This window comes from Pan troglodytes, chromosome 10, assembly GCF_028858775.2.
Source record: "Pan troglodytes isolate AG18354 chromosome 10, NHGRI_mPanTro3-v2.0_pri, whole genome shotgun sequence".
Classification (NCBI taxonomy): domain Eukaryota; kingdom Metazoa; phylum Chordata; class Mammalia; order Primates; family Hominidae; genus Pan; species Pan troglodytes.
In genome coordinates, this window is record NC_072408.2 from 120832260 (window position 1) to 120847821 (window position 15562).

General features: G+C 48.6%; 1 long non-coding RNA gene across 2 annotated transcripts; it reads right to left on the reverse strand.

Moving 5' to 3' along the window:
• Positions 1-5757: 5757 nt before the first annotated feature.
• On the reverse strand, positions 5758-15256 carry LOC134807511 (uncharacterized). 2 transcript variants are annotated; one of them, XR_010148156.1, is made up of 3 exons: positions 15065-15256; positions 8967-9169; positions 5758-6559 (listed from the first exon to the last, which is right to left on the reverse strand). It is a non-coding gene; the product is annotated as an uncharacterized LOC134807511 (long non-coding RNA). The 2 variants fall into 2 exon arrangements; XR_010148157.1 differs by lacking the exon at positions 15065-15256 and adding an exon at positions 10477-12587.
• Positions 15257-15562: the final 306 nt, after the last annotated feature.

The following is a 15562-nucleotide window of genomic DNA, read 5'->3' on the forward strand; positions in this document are numbered from 1 at the left end:
TAGGGCAACAGGATCCACTTCCAAGATGGCGTCTTCACTCACATATCTGGAACCTCGGTGCTCCTTGTCCTTCACGCTCCATTTGGTGCCTTATTTTCCAGGCCCTCTTCCCTCAGGTAGCCTGGGCTTTCTCACAGCATGGTGGCATCAGGGTTGTAGGATTTCTTACAAGGCACTGACTTGTAGAAAGTTTTCAGGAGCTCCGAATGAGGAGATTCAAGGGCTCTTACGACCAACCGTCGGCTGTCCCAGTACGTCACTTCTTCCACATTCTAATGGTCAGAGTAGTCACTAAGGCCAGTCCAGGTTCACGGAAGGAAAATTAGATTCCACGTCTCTATGGGAGGACTAGCCACACTAAGCCACTGCGCTGGTTTAGAACTGTCTGAAGTCCCTCCTAGAGGTCGTGTGTTTGATTCTGCATCTCCGTGATTTGTGAATCTTGCATCATTTAAATTCAGCCTTACACACTGATGCCTTTGGTGCCGTCCCAATATTTAGGTAGCAAACTCGTAGTGGGTAGAGATTCAGGCTTAAGCTTCCAGCCTGGCTCTGAGGAGAACTGTCTGGGGCTCCCTGCCCTCTTCCCCATGGATGAGAATCTTCCCAGCCTTGGGCAAACACAGCGGGGAGCTGGCACCATCTCCCGCTAGACACCTCCTCCTTTTCCTCTTGTCCTTACCATGACTCCCGAGTTATTCTCAGAAGTAAAAGCTTTCCACGCCTGCTCTTCTCTCCTGCAGCCAGGAGTGCAAATTTAGATATTGGAGCTGCTCAGGCAGAAAAATGGCCCTGGAATCGGGGAAGCAGAAACCTGCAGCTGCCACGAAAGGACCGCGGAGATGAAGACCCGGAAGCTTGCATGTGTTGAAGCCCGGGGTGTGGGGGACTGTGGTCATGTACTCGAGGGGGCTTCAGAGACCTCTGGGAAGCCCTTTCTGCCCACTCGAAGCCTGCCCCTGTGCCTGACAGTCTTCCATTGGGAGTGATGTCATAAAGAAGAAATGGAATTCAGTGGGAAGAGTGGTGGACTCGGGGACAAAAGATCTGGGTTTGTGCCCTGGCTCTGGCCTAACTCACCAGCATTATTGGAGGCACGTTAGGTAGGTGCTTGTCAGAGTCCTGCGTTCTAGGTGCTTTACAGGTGTCCACTTACTGGATCTTCATAACACACCTATGAGGCAGGGAGTGTCATCTCTTTTTCACAGCTGAAGAATCTGAAGCTAAGTGTCATGTTTGTGTGTGGAGTGAGAGAGGGACGCCAAGAGAGAGGGAGAGTGAGAAGGAGAGAGAGGGAGAGGGAGAGAGAGAGAGTGAGAGGGAGACAGAGAGAGAGGGGGTGGGGCAGTGGATAGGGGGAGGGAGGAGGAGAGGAGGAGGGAGGAGGAGAGCGGGAGGGAGGAGGAGAGGGGGAGGAGAGGGGGAGGGAGGAGAGGGGAAGGAGAGTGGGAGGGAGGAGGAGAGGGGGAGGGAGGAGGAGAGGGGAAGGAGAGTGGGAGGGAGGAGGAGAGGGGGAGGGAGGAGGAGAGGGGAAGGAGAGTGGGAGGGAGGAGGAGAGGGGGAGGGAGGAGGAGAGGGGGAGGGAGGAGGAGAGGGGGAGGGAGGAGGAGAGGGGAAGGAGAGGGGGAGGGAGGAGGAGAGGGGAAGGAGAGGGGGAGGGAGGAGGAGAGGGGAAGGAGAGGGGGAGGGAGGAGGAGAGGGGAAGGAGAGTGGGAGGGAGGAGGAGAGGGGAAGGAGAGGGGGAGGGAGGAGGAGAGGGGAAGGAGAGGGGGAGGGAGGAGGAGATGGGGAGGGAGAAGGAGATGGGGAGGGAGGAGGAGATGGGGAGGGAGGAGGAGAGGGGGAGGGAGGAGGAGATGGGGAGGGAGGAGGAGAGGGGGAGGGAGGAGGAGAGGGGGAGGGAGGAGGAGGGGGGAAGGAGGAGAGGGGAAGGAGAGGGGGAGGGAGGAGAAGAGGGGAAGGAGAGGGGGAGGGAGGAGGAGACGGGGAGGGAGGAGGAGAGGGGAGGGAGGAGAGGGTGAGGGAGAAGGAGAGGGGGAGGGAGGAGGAGAGAGAGGAGAGAGGAGAGAGGAATGACGGGGGAGAGGAGTGATGGGGGAGAGAAAGAGTGATGTGGGAGAGGGAGAGAGGAGTGATGGGGGAGAGGAGTGATGGGGGAGAGAAAGAGTGATGTGGGAGAGAGGGAGAGGGAGGAGGGAGAGGGAGGAGGGAGAGGGAGGAGGGAGAGGGAGAGGGAGGAGGGAGAGGGAGGTGGGAGAGACAGAGAGACGGAGAGAGGGAGAGACAGAGGAGGGAGAGATGGAGGAGGGAGAGAGGGAGGAGGGAGCAGGAGAGGGAGGAGGGGGAGGGAGGAGGGAGAGGGAGGAGGGAGACGGAGGAGGGGGAGGGAGAGCGAGGAGATGGAGGAGGGGGGGGAGGGGGGGAGGGAGAGGGGGAGGGAGATGGGGGAGGGAGAGGGAGGGAGAGGGAGATGGAGGGGGGAGGGGGGAGAGGGAAAGAGTGAGAGGGGAAGAGGGAGATGGAGTGATGGGAGGGGGGAAGAGGGAGATAAAGGGAGTGGGGGAAGGGGGGAGAAGGAGATGGAGAGAGGGGAGGGGGAGAGGGAGATGGGGGAAAGGGAGATGGAGGGAGGGGAGGGGAGAGGGAGATGGAGGGAGGGGAGGAGGAGAGGCAGATGGAGGGAGGGGAGGGGGAGAGGGAGATGGAGGGAGGGGAGGGGGAGAGGGAGATGGAGGGAGGGGAGGGGGAGAGGGAGATGGAGGGAGGGGAGGGGGAGAGGGAGATGGAGGGAGGGGAGGGGGAGAGGGAGATGGAGGGAGGGGAGGGGGAGAGGGAGATGGAGGGAGGGGAGGGGGAGAGGGAGATGGAGGGAGGGGAGGGGGAGAGGGAGATGGAGGGAGGGGAGGGGGAGAGGGAGATGGAGGGAGGGGAGGGGGAGAGGGAGATGGAGGGAGGGGAGGGGGAGAGGGAGATGGAGGGAGGGGAGGGGGAGAGGGAGATGGAGGGAGGGGAGGGGGAGAGAGAGATGGAGAGAGGGGAGGGGGAGAGGGAGATGGAGGGAGGGGAGGGGGAGAGGGAGGGAGGGGGAGGGGAGAGGGAGATGAGGGAGGGGGAAGGAGTGGAGAGGGAGTGGAGAGGGAGATGGAGGGAGGGGGAGGGAGGGGAGGGAAGGAAAGGGAGGGGGAGGGGGGAGAGGGAGATGGACGGAGGGGAGAGGGAGATGGAGGGAGGGAGGAGGGAGGGGGAGGGGAAGGGGGAGTGGAGAAGGAGATGGAGGGAGGGGGGATGGAGAGGGAGGGAGGGGAGAGGGAGATGGAGGGAGGGAGGAGGGAGGGGGAGGGGAAGGGGGAGTGGAGAAGGAGATGGAGGGAGGGGGGATGGAGAGGGAGGGAGGGTAGAGGGAGATGGAGGGAGGGAGGGGGAAAGGAGGGAGGGGGAGGGGGAGGGAGGGGGAGGGTGGGAGGAGGGGGAGGGGGAGGGGAAGGGAGGGGCATGGGGAGGGGAAGGGAGGGGGACATTTCAAACTTGAGTGGTGCACCTAGTGATGGAACACAATTGAATCATTCAGGTGGGGAAACAGGCCCCCAAAGAGGGGCTTTCTTCCACAATAGTTTGATTACTATTTTAAAATATTATTTTCTAGAACAATGTTTTTCTCCAGAGGAAAAATAAGGCATTTAGGTTTATAAACTTGGACAGTACAAATAAGAATAAAGAAGGTCAAAAATTACCTTTATTGATCTTGCCATTCAGGTAAAACCATAGCACATTACTTCAATGTATGACAGGAATGATGTAAAATGCAGATTTTTTTTTTTTTTTTTTTTTGAGATGGAGTCTTGCTCTGTCAACTAGGCTGGAGTGCAGTGATGCAATATTGGCTCACTGCAACCTCTGCATCCCAGGTTCAAGCAATTCTCCTGCCTCAGCCTCTGGAGTAGCTGGGATTACAGGCACGCACCACCACGCCCAGATAATTTTTGTGTTTTAGTAGAGATGGGGTTTCCCCATGTTGGCCAGGCTGGTCTTGAACTCCTGACCTCAAGTGACCCACCCACCTCAGCCTCCCAAAGTGCTGGAATTATAGGCATGAGTTACTGTGCCTGGTCAAATGCAGATGTTTTAAATAAAAAGACAGATCATGTCTTACGTGATTGTTTCCCATCTGCTTTTTAATGAACCTTTGAACATTTCCTTTCCAAATCAATGTTCTGTGACATTGGTTTAAATGGCTTCTTATATATATGTAATATATATATACATATATATATTCATTATATAAATCAATTTAGTCAATCTTTTGTTTTTGGACATTTGTGTTGTTTTAAATTTATCTTACCAATGTTGAGATGAAATAAGTCAGTTGCTTCCTTCCAATCCTCCCTCCCCTTCCCCCCTGGGGATCAGTTGGCTTTCTGTCTGAATGGTTTTCAGGTGAGACAACATTTTGCCACAAGGGGTCCTCCACACTCTTTAAGCAGAAGAAACTGTTTGCCCATGTTGAAAGGGATTTGGAGCAAGAGAAACTCTGGTTTGCATCCCAGCGTTGCCACTTGCTCTCCCTGAGACCTTGGACAAGTGATTGGGCCTCTCCGCACCTCAGCTTTCCCTGGGGAGAACCATCATTTACCCACCTTATCTCATTTTCGTAACAATCTTGCAAGAAAAGTGCACAGCACAGTGCCTGGTGGGCACTCAGGAAGTAAAGGTTCTTCATCTTATTAGTTCTACTCCAGCTCCTTCCTGGAAAAGTGAAATTTACAATAGCTCATGGGGTGGTGGGAGAGTTAAATGAGATCACACATGTAACGTACCTAGCCAATAGTTTTAGTTGATTGGATTTGAGACCTGGTCTCACTGTTGCCCAGGCTGGAGTGCAGTGGCATGATCACAGCCCACTGCAGCCTCCACCTCCTGAGCTCAAGTGATCCTCTCTCCTCAGCCTCTCAAGTAGCTGGGACTACAAGTTACACACCTGTAGTCCCACCATGCTCCACTAATTTTTTTTTCTTGGTAAAGATGGGTTTTCTCCATGTTGCCCCGGCTGGAACTTTTAACTTTAAAAATTATTACTACATAATATTTTTATTATACAGAAAGCGGTAAGAGATAAATTAGGCTAAACCTTTGACAGGAGGTCAGAAGGGACAGTGACTTCTCTTTGGGCCTGGAAGTTGACTCTTCCACCCCAACCCCGACTTCAGCACACTTCCCAATGTTATCAGCAAAGCAAGTCCTGAGTGGGACTGCCAGAGATGCCCAGCTCCAAGAGCAGCTGTTCACATAGACTCCTAAGAATGCAATAGAAATGGCACTCCTCACAGGCACGCAGCAAAATGGCCCAGCTCCTCATCCATTCTCTCAGAGGACCAAGTACCAACTCCTGCAGCACAGAAATCCCTTTCAACAGTTCTAGCCCATATGGTCTTTTCTTGAAGAAATTCATCCAAGTGGCCCTAAATTTTACAGACACTTCCCATCTGACACCAGCTCTGCAAGGGGTAGCAATAGAGTGACACTTTTCCAGCCTCCCTGTCAATCATAGTGGCTGTCTTGGGAGACTTAGTTATCTGCGGAGCAAGGATTTAAAACCAGGTCCAGTCTGAGTTCAGCACCAGAGCTCTTATCTAGTATTCGAAGGACAAATTACTGACAAGAGTACATGCTTAATATTGGCTCTGTTCATATGTGTGAGAATATATACAGAAAATAGTATATAACATAGATAAGAGAATATGAGTCCATATACATCTTTTTTAGCATTTTTGCTTTTATTTGACATAACTGCACATATTTATAGGGTACAGTGATATTACAATAGTTATGCAATGTATAATGATCAAATCAGGGTAATTGACATAAAAACCACCTTAAACATTGATCATTTCTTTGTGTTGGGAACATTCAAAATCTGCCCTTCTGGCTATTTGAAAATATACAACAAATTGCTATCACAGTCACCTACAATGCTATAAAACACTGGAGCTCATTCCTCCTAGCTAGCTGTAACTTCGTATCCATTCACCTACCTTGGGCTATCTCCACCTGCACCCCTGACCCTTCCCATCCTCCAGTAACCACTATTCTACTCTACAAGATCAACTTTTAGTTCCCACATGACAACATGCAACATGCAGTGTCTTTTCATGCATATGATCTTTTAGTTATAACCACTCTGAGAGGTACCGTTATGCCCATTTCACAGAAGAGCAAACTAAGGCCTGGAGATGACAGGTGACTTATTTCAGAGTCCATGCTCTTAGCTGTAAGCTCTGCTATGTAAGCGCTCAGCCATGGTGGCTGTTATCACGGGAGGCTCTGAAGGAACTCTAAATAGGCAGCCACGGGGGTCCTCCACTTGGATGCCTTTTAACTGATCTTCTGCCAGGTGGGGGCACGGAGCTGGGTTATCTCACCATGGCCTTTCAACCTCTCAGAGAACCGGGGTCAGGTCAGGGGCAGCAGGCCTGCTGAGAGCTGGTGGGCTGAGCAGCGTGGGCTGTGTCAATGTGAGATGTCCCAGGAGGACCAAGGAGGTGATGCCCTGCAATCCACATGCCTGCCCAGGAGAACAGGAGGGAAGAGGGAAGCTGGAGGCTAGGAATGAGGCTTGCTCCACCTTCCTGCTTCAACCAGCAGCTCCCAACATTTCAGTTTTAAAGTTTACCTTTGTAACTTATTCAATATTACAAAGCTGTATCTTTAAGGAAAAGTAATGCAGAGAGCTATACTGTCCAATCACTCAGGACTAACCAGTCATCATCTTTTGATGTATTACTTCCCCCACTTTTCTCCATTCTTATGTAAACATGCATACATGTAGGATTTACCCACTTTGGCAAAAGTGAGATTGCCGGCCAGTCACGGTGGCTCACATCTATAATCTCAGCAATTTGGGAGGCTGAGGTGGATCACTTGAGCCCGGGAGGTTGAGGCTGCAGTGAGCTATGATCACACCACTGCACTACAGCCTGGGTGAGAGAAACCCTGTCTCAAAAAAAAGAGGGGGGAATTTGCACTGTATTGTTATTCTGCAGTGTGTGTTTTTTGCTAATACATCCCGGACACATTTTCAACATAGAATTCATGGGTCTCTTTTTAACAGTCGCATGGTATTCCACACCAAGGGTGTCCAATCTTTTGGCTTCCCTTGGCCATATTGGAAGAATGGTCTTGGGCCACACATAAAATAAAATACATTATCGATAGCTGATGAGCTAAAAAAAAAAATCATTGTGAAAATATATTTTAAGAAAGCTTACAAATTTGTGTTGGGCCACAAAAGCCATCCTGGGGTGCTTGCAGGCCACAGGTTGGACAAGCTTGTTCCACAGTCCAGACAGATCACCACCCTTAGCCTCTTCCTTATGGGTGGACGTGCAGGTCATGCCCAGTTCTTTGGATGTTATAAGATGGGCTACAGTCAACACCACTGTGTGTCTGTCGAGTACTTACTATTGTACTTACTATTGCCAGGCTAGAGTTTTGCTGGGTCAAAGGCCATGCAATTTTGGAATTTTAGAGTTCACTAGATTGCTTTCCAAAAGAATGAGAAACTCACACTTCCTGATAGTTCTTTGAGAAACTCACTTCTACATAGCTTAAGTGTTGTGGGAGGGGGAGGAGGGGGGATCAATGAATTGAGTAGACAGAAGTCTTAAATATAAAGAGTTGGCAGTTTTCATGTAACATGCTGTCAGAAGAAAGTCCTTCTGACTGGAATATTTCATTCTCCCTTTAAAACACTGCAAACGACCACTTCATTTCACAAAAGGGAGATAGGATTTGTAAGGAGACCTCCACCTGGTCCTGGGACTAGGACAGTAACGACCAGAGGGACAGCCGTCTGGGGGTGGGGTAGGCTACAGCGCACGTTGCAATAGATTGATGGTCACAAGAGATGAAAGCAATGAAACTTCCCAGGGGGTATTGGAGTTGCTTTAGCCTCACCCACAGAGACAGAAGTGTCTGGGACTTTATGTTCTAGGGCAGCCCCCCATGCAGTGACTGACTGGTGGGGACAATAGAAGCCCAGGTCCCTTGCTGGGAATCAAGACCTATTAAGAGGCTACACTGTGGCCGGGCGCGGTGGCTCACGCCTGTAATCCCAGCACTTTGGGAGGCCGAGGCGGGCGGATCACGAGGTCAGGAGATTGAGACCATCCTGGCTAACACGGTGAAACCCCGTCTCTACTAAAAATACAAAAAATTAGCCGGGCGTGGTAGCGGGCGCCTGTAGTCCCAGCTACTCGGGAGGCTGAGGCAGGAGAATGGCGTGAACCCGGGAGGCGGAGCTTGCAGTGAGCCGAGATCGCGCCACTGCACTCCAGCCTGGGCGACAGAGCGAGACTCCGTCTCAAAAAAAAAAAAAAAAAAACAAACAAAAACAAAACAAAACAAAACAAAAAAAAAAAAACAAAAAAAAAAGAGGCTACACTGTGCCCCACAGCACCCTGCAGGATCAGGCTCAGGCTGGGATTTGCCTGAAATCATACCCTTGCTGGAATTCTACTCTTTCCTATCCTGCTTCCCCTCTCCCTTCCCAGTTCTTCCTGGAGACAATCCATTGATAATTCCCTGGCACACAACTCCTTGTCTCAAGGTCTGCTTCTGGGAGAACTGGAGGGATGATGACAGTGTCAGAAATGCTCTCTTTAGGGGAGATACCTTCATTCAGCAGTCATTCAACAGAAGAGTCAAGGGAACCTCAAACTCCCCTCTACAGCTGCAGGGGAATCAGCTTCCCAAAGGGGTTTTCCATTGAGGAACAGGAACCTTAGATGCAAGGGGATGAGAATGGGGAGTATACAGGTTCTAAGCAGCAGCCTGAAGAGATAGTTACCACCCACCCACCATTTACTAGCTCTATAATCATGCAAAACCTTATTCTCTATAACCTGCAATTTCCCGCCTTAAAAATAGAATAAGCAGCACCTGTCATGAAGAATTAAGAATGCACTTCGTACTTGTTTCTATGGTGTGTGCTTTGGCAGAAGATGTGGGATCAGATCATTCCATCATTCACTGTCCCCAAGTGGGGACAACTTCACCCCCTCAGGACTGTCATGAAGATTACTCAGAGGATCAGGTTCACAGCCTTGCAGAGAGTAGGTGCCCAGATGAGCCATCACCCACGCTCAGAATCATAACTGTAGAAGTACCCTAGATGCTGGACCAGGAGAGAAATAGACAATTTGTTTAAAAATTCAGTAAGAGCATTTTCATTATGCAAATAATTACATAATTGAAATGTATAAAGGGCAAAGAAATAAAGCCAAAGTCTCTCTTGACTCTTCCCCAAAGACTGTCACCAGTTCTCCAGTTTTTTTCAATGCATTTTTATATTTCAAATATATACACCTAGACAGCCTCAGAGGCATGATTTTTGAAAGAGGATCATTTTCAAAATATTTAGAATTACAGGTATTTTTAATGTAGTGCATCTCAGAATGGGGTGAACATTTCCAGCTTCAGTGTATCTGGCTTAGTTAGCATGCTCCTCTTGTAGGATACCATTCAGCGTTTATTTAATCACTCCTTGATGGACACATAGGTGGCTGCCAACTCTCCCTATTAGTCATCCTGCACATAAACATCTTTGTGCTTGTTTTGTGCATGTGTAGGTTTTTATGTGATGCATCTGTCAACTTCCCAAAGAAACTACTTGAGAAAAACCCCACATTAAAGTTCAGACTCATTGCAGTAAAGGAGAACCCCTGATAGTTTGAGGTATCTCACAATGGGGAATAGGGCAGGGTATTTGTGAGGTCTAAGGCTTGGGCTAATTTTTAGGCTGGGCCTTGACTAGGATTGGGCAAGCCTTCTGACATGGCTCTGGCCCAGTAAGGAGGGGAGTTGGGGGGAATCTTGATGAACAACTTGTTAGTCTTGATTAGTCATCTAGCTTCATCTTTTAGGGGCAGGTAAATACCTAAGCCAAGGAAAAAACAATTGAGCTGCTTATTTCGAGATATAACAGGGACAGACAGTGATGTTAATTTCAATTGTCAATGCCTACCAGTTTCCAGGTTAAAAGTTATGACTTTAGAATTGCCAGCAGATAGCAATAAAAAGACCAATGTTTAATTCGTTTTTATTAAGATCCTTCACAGAAAGCACATTCTCACTGACTATACCTATGGCAGCCCAGTCCCACTGCATCTTCCCACCCACCAGATGCCATGGATTAGCACAGAATTATTTTGGAGAAGAGTTGGCAGGAGATAGTAAAATATAAAACAATGCAGTAATACAATAATTCCTTCCGGTCATTTTAGATACTCTCATAAGATCCCCGTTGGTACAGTACAGCTTCCCAGTTACACCCTAATCCATGTAAGGCTAATTATTCAAAAAGTTTTCAGAAAATTTTAGATTCACAAAAGCATCCCAAAGACAAGAGTTTCCATACTCCTCACACTTTCAATCGAACATCTTCCAAGACCACAGGACATTCATCAAAACTAAGAAACCAACCTCAGGACTTTACTGTGAATCCTGGACTTTATTCAGATTTCACAACTTTACTGCAGTGCCTTTCTCTGTTGTGAGATCTTCTTTGGGATTCTACATTGTGTTTGGTTCTCATGTATTAATATCTTAGTTTCTTCCAGTCTTCTCAGGTCAAAGCTTCCATCTCTCCCTGTTTCATGAACTTAACTTCTGAGGAGTACTGGTCAGGTGTTCTGTAGGATGTCCACCTGCTGTTGGTCTGATGCTTTTCACATGAGGATCCTGGGGTGATGCTTCCCAAGAAGACGACCTGAGGTGAAGCATCTTTCTCATCTCCCAGCCTCCTGCCTCCCAAATGGTATTGACCTTGATCACTCAGCTAAGGTGGCAGCTGCCGGATCTCTCCATTGTAGAGCCATAATTTTCATCCTTTTCTTATTTTTAGGGAGGTGGGGAGGAGAGAAAAGGAATATTAAGCTCCACCTCCTGGATGGGGTTGTATTGATTTATGTTATTTGGGTTTCTTCTGTAAGGAAGATTTGTCTCTTCCCCCCTTAATTCCTTTGGTAAAAATAATTTCTCAACATCTGCTAAATAGCTTTCTCCAAGATGGATGAAGACAAGCTCCATGAATTGGTACTTGCCTCAAAGTCGAGTTTTATTCAAGTTAAACTGAAGTCACTGCAAATTCAAGCAAGATCCCAGTATCAACTAAGTTCCTTCTCAGAAGTCCTCCCCCAGGGTCAGGCAGAGGGGGAACCGGGTGGTGTTTCAGATGTGGCTTTTCAAGCTGTGGCCAGATTGGCAGCATCAGCATCACCTGGTAGGTTACAAATGCAGCAACTCAGGCCCCACTTGGACCTCCTGAGTCAGACTCTGCATTTTAACAAGACTGTGACTTGTGTGCATGTCTATAGTTTGACAAGTGCTGTCTTAGAACCCTAGAGCCTCTGGGAACAGAGACAAGAAGGCAATCTTCTCCAAGCAGGGTGATCTCTGTTGCCAGAGTACCTGCCTTGGTTCACCCCTCCTGCATTTGTCCAGGTGGAAGATGATTAGGAAGGGCAGAGGAGAGGCAGGAACAGCAGATGGCTCTGAGACGAGCCTGGGGCTGGAGGGTTGAGTGAGGTGGGCAAAGAAGGGGAGAGTGCTGGCATAGCTGATGGATGACTGTGTTACCTGAGATGGCCCTGGGGAGTTGGATGAGAGCAGGGCCAGAGTGATTGATGGGCTGGGGTGGAGAGGCTGTGGAACAGCTGTATAGAAAAAAAGGCTCTGGGTTTGGGAGTCTGCTATGGGTGGCAGCAAAACCCAAGAGCCATGAGAGAGAAAGTCCTCTTTCTGCAGCAGTGCTCACAAAGTCGAGTCTTGCTCTGTTGCCTAGGCTGGAGTGCAGTGGCATGATCTCAGCTCACTGCAACCTCCACCTCCCAGGTTCTAAGTAATTCTCCTTCCTCAGGCTCCCTAGTAGCTGGGATTATGGGCACATGCCACCACACCTGGCTAATTTTTGTATTTTTAGTAGAGACAGGGTTTCACCATATTGGCCAAAGCTGGTCTCAAACTCTTGACCTCAAATGATCCACCTGCCTTGGCCTCCCAAAGTGCTGGGATTATAGGCATAAGCCACTGTTCCCAGCCTCGATTCTCTTTAGAAGGTATTCTTTTATGGCATCAAGTACATTCACATGCTCATACAACCATCACCATCCAACTCCAAAACCATTTTCATCTTGCAAAACTGAAATTCTGTACCCATTAAGTACTAACTCCCCATTCTCCCTCCCCCTTCATCCCTGGAAACCACCATTCTTTCTCTGAACTTGGCTACTCTAGGTGCCTCATGAGTGGAATTATACAGTCTCCAGCCTTCCGTGATCTTTCCAGCTTCATAACTGCCTTCTGACATGGATGAAGCAGGAAATGTTACTCCCTCAGGGAGATGAGGGGAGGGAGGGAGGGTTATGGGGGAAGTGACTTGCCCTGGGTCTCACATCTGGTGAGTATATAGCACACTCAATAGATTCAGGAAGCCCAGAGTCCTTCCTGGGTCTGCTGCTATGTTAGGTCATTCTTGCATTGCTATAAAGAAATATCTGATACGGCTGACTCTCTTTTCAGACTCAGCCCGCCTGCACCCAGGTGAAATAAACAGCCTTGTTGCTCACACAAAGCCTGTTTGGTGGTCTCTTCACACCGACGTGAGTGAAATTTGGTGCCGTGACTCGGATCAGGGGACCTCCCTTGGGAGATCAATCCCCTGTCCTCCTGCTCTTTGCTCCATGAGAAAGATCCAACTACAACCTCAGGTCCTCAGACCGACCAGCCCAAGGAACATCTCACCAATTTCAAATCCGGACCCCACTGAAAATCGGACTGTTCAACTCACCCGGCAGCCACTTCCAGAGCCCCTGGAACTCTGGCCCAAGGCTCTCTGACTGACTCCTTACCAGATCTTCTTGGCTTAGCGGCTGAAGACTGATGCTGCCCCATCACCTCGGAAGTCCCCTAGACCATCACGGATGCCGATCTTCAGACAGGAATGTCAGGCCTCTGAGCCCAAGCTAAGCCATCATATCCCCTGTGACCTGCACGTACACATCCAGATGGCTGGTTCCTGCCTTAACTGATGACATTCCACCACAAAAGAAGTGAAAATGGCCTGTTCCTGCCTTAACTGATGACATTATCTTGTGAAATTCCTTCTCCTGGCTCATCCTGGCTCAAAAGCTCCCCTACTGAGCACCTTGTGACCCCCACTCCTGCCAGCCAGAGAACAACCCCCTTTGACTGTAATTTTCCTTTACCTACCCAAATCCTATAAAACGGCCCCACCCCTATCTCCCTTTGCTGACTGTCTTTTCAGACTCAGCCCACCTGCACCCAGGTGAAATAAACAGCCTTGTTGCTCAAAAAAAAAAAAAAAAAAAAAAAAAAAAAAAAAATCTGATACTGGGTAATCGATAAGGAAAGGGTTTAATTGGCTCACAGTTCTACAGGCTGCACAGGAAACGTAATAGCTTCGACTTCTGTAGAGGCCTCAGGAAGCTTCCAATCATGGCAGAAGGCAAAGGGGGTAGCAGGCATCTTACGTGGCAGGAGCAGGAGCAAGGGAGGGTGCTACATACTTTTAAACAACCAGATCAAGAACTCACCATCACAAGAACAGCACCAAGGGGAAATCCACCCCCGTAATTCAATCACCTCCCATCAGGCCCCACCTCCAACACGGGATTACAATTGAACATGAGATTTGGGAGGGTCACAGATACAAACCATATCAGGTGTGGAACATTCTGTCCCACCTACCCTCAACCCCCTTTTCCTCGGTGGTGTGTTGAAAAGAGGGCTTGGGCTGGAAACAAAAGGAATGGGATTTAAGGGCTCACATAGGTGGTGGAGGGGACCATCTCTGAGATTAAGATCCAGACAGGGGAATGAAAGATTAAAACTTTGAAATAGCCCTAGCACCTCCCTTGGGACCTATAATAAAAAGATGCTTGGTCATTTGAGTGAATAAGCTGGACTATTTTCTTCTAAATTTCAACTATTGATAAGGAAGAGTTTGCTAAGGCAAGAAGGGGATTCTGTTACAGTAAGTTTTATAATAGAAATTTGGTGGCTGATATGGTTTGGTGTCTCCACCCAACTCTCCCAAATTGGAGGAGGGGCCTGGTGAGAGGTGACTGGATCATAGGGGTGAATTTCCTTCTTGCTATTCTCATGATAGTGAGTTCTCATGAGATGTGATGGTTTAAAGTGTGTGGCACTTCTCAATTCACACATTCTTTCTCCTGCTTTACACCATAGTAAGACATGCTTGCTTCACCTTCCGCCATGACTAAGTTTCCTGAGGCCTCCCAATCATGCCTATTAAACCTGCAGAACTGTGAGTCAATTAAACCACTTTTCTTCATAAATTACCCAGTCTCAGGTAGTTCTTTATAGCAGTGTGAGAACAGACTAATACAGTGGTTTTAGTAAAGATATTCAGTGCAAGTCTAGAAGGCATTCTTGGCCCTGAGCACCCAGGATTGTATAAGCGCATTACAAAATAGGTGTTTGGGTTAACCTTGTTATGCCTTGTGACTGTTTCATATTTACCTTTTTAAATAGAACCTCTGAAATGTACCTCAGAGGCAGTGTCAGTTGGGGACTTTTATCCCGTGCTCTGATCAAGACACTGTACATTAATTGCCAATCACATGCTTGTCTTTAAAGATGGGAATATTTAATTTCTTCCTACTTCTTTCCTCTAAAAGGCTTATTTTTCTAATCAAAATGCTTTTCTACCAGACCAAAGATTGGTAATTTTTCTGTAAAGGGTTAGTTAAATATTTTAGGCTTTGGGAGCCATATAATCCTTATTATGAGGACTCATTTCTGCTATTTTATTATGAAAGCAGCCACAGACAATATACAAATAGACAAGCATGGCTGGGTTCTAATAAAACTTTATAGAAGTCAGGTGCAGTGGCTCATGCCTGTAATCCCAGCACTTTGGGAGGCTGAGGCAGGCTGATCACTTGAGCTCAGGAGTTCAAGACCAGACTGGGCAACATGGTGAAACCCAGCTTCCACAAAAAAATTAGCTGGTCATGGTGGCACGTACCTGTTGTTCCAGCTACTTTCAGGGGCTGAGGTGGGAGGATCGCTTGAGCCCAGGAGGTCAAGGCTGCAGTGAGCCAAGATCGCGCCCTTGCACTCCAGCCTGGGTGATAAAGTGAGACCCTGTGTCAAAACAACAACAACAAAAAACAAAACCCCAAAAACCCAGCTTTATAGAAACAGGTGGCAGGCCAGATCTGGCCCATGAGCTATAGTTGCTGACTCTTGCTCCAGATCATAAACTGCTTTATATTGGTCTACAGATCCCCAAGGTTTAAAATCAAGTAGGGATTCCAATCTCTGGAATCATGAAACATATTCTACTTTTGTTTACTAGTTGCCTTGAAAACTGCTTGATATGAATGACTGCAAGATCTGCTGTTAGTCCCCAGAGCTGTCCTTTACTTCTTTGGAGAAGCTGGGACTGAGGTAGGGACTGATGCAATGGCTTCCCCTCATTTTATGACTTCCAGGGGAGCCCTGCTACTGGAAGGCCCAGCAG